Below are 5016 nucleotides of genomic sequence, written 5' to 3' on the forward strand. Positions count from 1 at the left end.
TCTCTCCAGGAATCACCTTGCAGTCACTGCATTTTAGATGGTCCACTTTCCTCACTAAAAAATAATCTATTTGGCTATTAACCAACCCATTCTTAAAGGTTATCAAATGCTCATTCCTCTTCTTATACATAGAATTGGCCACCACCAGGTCAGAAGCCAATCCAGAATCTAAAATACTCTCTCCAACCTTATTTCTATCACCAAAACCATATCCACCAGCCACCCTCTCATAGCCTAGTTTATCTATTCCTACATGGCCATTGAAATCTCCACCTATAACTAGGTTCTCTCCTACGCGTATCTCCTATAAGATCTCATCCATTTGCTCCCAAAAATCCCTCTTAGTCTGATCACCTAATCCTTCTTGGGGGGTGTACGCACTAATAACGTTCATTATATTCCCTACAATAACTAATTTAACTAACATGATCCTATCACCTTTCCTAATAACCGCCACTACATTTTTCACAAGACCCTTGGCAACTATTATTCCTACCCCATTCCTGTGTCTATCCTGGCTACTATAATACAATTTAAACCCGGTATCTTCAATTTCCCTACCTCAAAAGAAATTAAAACATCAAAGGCAACTCCAAACTCTTACGTGACTAGACATGGCCAACAATCATGAGTTACTCTGATCTCTTCTAGTTGGCAGCAATATCTTTAAGAATTTCCTTCAGCTCGCTAGTTTACATGATAGACCAAACCACCAAAACAATGTATGATGTATCCCAGGCTTAAGAAGAAAAACAAATTTGATATGATAATACCTGGTGCGTGTTGAGAATGATGTCTGATCTTCCGATGAATTCCCCCTTTGATAAATATTTGTGGAAATGTGGGCCAGTTGTTGCAAGGATAGACCATGAGACTAATTGAAACAAGTACAAACAAACTACATGCTTTATCAACAACTTTGGACCAAATGGGTTGCTGGTAGGTAATGATCAGTACATGGCTTAAACAACAATTCCATTTGCAAATGTTTGCTTCTTCATATTAATTTGTACCACTAAAATATGACAACTGAGTGCACTTTTCATAAATAATCCCAAAAACATCATGGATATTTGACATAAACAGCTTCCTAAAAAATTCATTCAAGATTTGGCCATGTCTATCAAGTTAAGCTATCTTTTGAAAAAAATATTTCATATACCTAAATCTCAACCATTTGGGCTAAAATAGCTAATAAAACAAAACACCCAATCACATCTCTCTCTACTTTTTTATACGTCTTTTCATAAAAAGCCAAAAAACCAACTAAAATGGCCAATTCCCAAACAGGGCCTAAATATTAAAAGTTAAGATAGCAGGAAATTTGATCAATTAAAACTTGTCTGAAGAAGTGTTAGCGGGCTTCTGAACATATGCTGTTGTGGCCATGTATTCTTAACCATCGCTGGATATGGATCATTCAATTAAGTAATTTCTAAAGCCACTTCAAATGAATGCTATTCAAATGCCACCTAAGGAAATTCTTTGAATTGCTGCCACAGTATGTTAAACTAAAATGGATATACTCTCCGATTCCAATATCATGCTTCTTGAAAAAAAATTTCTGCCTCAATGCAATTTAGAAAACAAAACCAAATCAAAATAAAACAAGAACAAAAAACAAAACAAAAAATACATTGTTTCCAGTAAGATAATATTCAGTAACATTAGCTACTTCTAGTTCTATAGCACAAGGACAATTGCCAAAAAGCACTCTATCTATTCACTGGCTTGGTTTCTTAGCAAATCACCCCCCTCTCTCAAAAAAAAAAAAAAAAAAGGTTTGAATTAACAAAACATGCAGTCATACACCTTTAATGTAAACAAAACATGTAAACTAAGATCCCAACTTATTACAAACATTACCTAAACATCCCAATTATAAACAATAATGTTGTGGGTGGTATTTGTTGAGGTGGCCTACAGATGGCCTTTTGGGAAGAACGCGGGTACTGAGATGTCAAGGTAATCAATCACCAGTGAGGGGGGAGGTGAGAGATCAAGAAGCATTAGAAAAGAGAAAGGAAGGTGGTGCAGAGGTGTTGCTGCATACCAGAGATGGTAAAGATGGTGGATAATGGTAGTAACACTTCAACGTCTGCATAGAGGACTTCTTATATAGGATGATCAAGCCATAGAGGCCAACTTACTCTTGGAGAGGTAGTTGACCCTCCTTGTTTCAACAAGAATGAGGTATCCTAACCACCTTTACATCCTAAGATCAAATCTTGGGATTTATATCATAACAGCAACAATTCAGTGTTGTATATGATAGAATTTCCAAAATATCATGTCTTGATTAAAGCATTTCTCTCTCTAAGATTGATCAAGGTGCAGACACCCTCGGGGTAAGGGGATGGAAAGGCACCAAAATGAATCCCTAACTCTAGCCTCTAAGCCACATACCTCCAATGATGGCCCGAGCAAGGATTCCAAGGCCCAACACCGAACCTAGGTCATCAAGGTATTGGATGATGGTGTTGGAGATGTCTTGATCAGTAGGAGACAACTTTACGGAGAAAGAGGAGACAAGACACAGTAGGGTCACAGTCTGGCAGAGGACCCCTCAGCCAAGCCAAATGGGATACAAAGCCATGTTGCTACCGAGCACAGTTAGTCAAGTAAGGATGCCTCGAAACCTCGACACAATTATGTGGTGCTCTAGCCATGCCTCAGGATGCCCTATGTTGGTTTATCTTGCGGTGCCATGGCTAAAAGCTAAGGCATTGAGCATGTTAGCTAGCCTAGATAACATACTTGGTGGTTTCTATACCCCTGCTTAGGCTAGACTCACAACCCCAATGGCTTGTTTTGGAAGATGACACACACCATTATGGATTGCCACTTGACAATCCCTTGTCTGAGTTGGAGATGACATGGTGCCAATACGGCCAACCACAAGGTGATGGGTATTGTTCTGGTAAAACAAATGGTAATTATCACTGTAATTTGAGTACATCTTGTGTTACTATGAAGTGCCAATAGGAGGGTCCCTTATATAAGAGCAGGAGGCTCTTAAAGCTCTATAGATGTATAGCAATGCTAAATGAGTGTTCTAAATAGTATAATACCAAGCACCAAGTTACTTGTATGCATTGACAGCATTCTTAAGCTCAGGATCTTCCAATATGTTTCTAGCACTCAAAGGAACATCTGCAAAAGGCATATCAATGGTAAGAATGCCATAATATCCTAAAGTAGTCAAGTCAGTAAAGTGGAAGGTCAGATCAAAGTTCAACAGACAGGATGCCTAAATGTAACTCTAGCTATCACATATAACTCAAGTTAACTACTCATTTAATGCTTCTATTATGTCACCTTCTTGTACTTCCCTATTCAAACTTGTACTTCCTTATTCAAACTTTTAAGCAAACTAAACGGTCTTCTATAACTATATAGCCTCGCACATTTATTCAACTGCAAATATAATGCACTTCAATTCTTAATTTCCACACGTGACTAAACCAAATACTCACTATGGACCACATAAACAAGGGTAAATCATCCAAGCTCATTTAAAAGATACCGTTGCTGAACTGAACCAGGGAATGAAACGTACAAAAGTAGTCATAAAACTAAGAAAGAGAACACTTACTATATTCCTTCAACACTCTTACTGCTAGTGAGCTGAATCTACATCGGGGAAGATCAGGCACCCCTTTCATGTAAAGCATCACCGGGTTGTCCTTGACATCCTACACTAAAGCTAAAAACAATCAATAAAAACAGACTCGTAACAAAAAAATAGCTAAATTTTTTTGCTTGATAATTAAAAGAGAAAATACTTGAGGCTCGGTATCTCTAATACAGAAGGTACGGATAACTACTGTCTACCTACTCTACAATATTCTTCAAAGAAAGGCCAGAACTCTCGAGCTTATTAGTGGGTCTGAACTTTGAAGTCCTCGTGTATGTCAGGATCATTCGGCATGGTAGTTGAGTATTGCATCTCATGGTGGTTAAAGGATCTAGCTACCTACCAACAATTGAAGAAAAAATATTAGCAAGTATCATTTATATGGCCATCAAAAATTATTTGCTCTAAAGATAAAACCACACACTTGTGGCTTAAAATTTTGAGAAAACCCTTTGTTTGGTCTTCTAAGTGGAGTTTAACAACGCAAGCATTTTTGTTTACAATTTTATGATGAAGGATCCGCGAAATCTAGAATCAGATGGCTATGAACATATCAAGATCCTAAGTAGTTTCTTTGACTGTAAGTCTTTTGAAAAATAAGAGAAACACGAATAAAAAATAAACAGTTCAAACCTATGAAGCATGGACACTCCAAAATCGGTGCCATGGCGGTGTCTGACACACGGACACGTCAGGGACATAGGAACACATCGGGGACACGTATGGGACACACCATATGGCTTGTCCCTTTAATTTAATGAATTTTTTGTAGGGGACATGGCAAAGACACGCATGTCCATATCGGGACACGGCATGGGATACGACGGGACTCATTTTTAATTTTGTTATATTTATTTGGGGTCAAGGTGTAATATTTAAAAAGAAAAGAAAAAAACAACGATGTAATGCCCTAACATCAACTCCATCACCTCTATCCAGTCGAGAGTGAGTGAAAGGGAGAACCAGTCGATCCACCACCTCCATCTAGTCGATCAAAGACCCCCGACCCCCATCAAGTTGATCGAAGACCTCCATTAGTCAATTGTGAGCTCCATCAGTCGATCTCCATCCAGTCGAGCTCCATCCAGTCGTCTTCCATCCAAACGACTTCGAAGGTAAGCCCCCTCTCTCTCTCTCTCTCTCTCGTAATCCCATCTATTTTTTATTTTTTATTTTTTTATACGTTTATATATATATGTAAGACTGTTTCTATTTTTTTGTAATTATATGTTTATATATCTCTAAAACTGTATTTTTTTTATAAAAAAAAATTATAGGTTTATATATACACAATATGTAAAACTTTTTTTTTTCTTTCTTTTTTTTTTCTTTTTTTCCCCTTCTAATGTTAATGTTAATTTATAATGGTTATAATTTAT

At 37.5% G+C, this 5016-nt stretch overlaps 1 pseudogene; it reads right to left on the reverse strand.

The window, feature by feature from the left end:
* Nucleotides 1-647: 647 nt before the first annotated feature.
* Nucleotides 648-4621, reverse strand: LOC145793721 (monothiol glutaredoxin-S15, mitochondrial-like; annotated as a pseudogene).
* Nucleotides 4622-5016: the final 395 nt, after the last annotated feature.

The sequence above is a fragment of the Camellia sinensis genome, chromosome 6 (assembly GCF_055761805.1).
Source record: "Camellia sinensis isolate YWXY chromosome 6, ASM5576180v1, whole genome shotgun sequence".
NCBI lineage: Eukaryota > Viridiplantae > Streptophyta > Magnoliopsida > Ericales > Theaceae > Camellia > Camellia sinensis.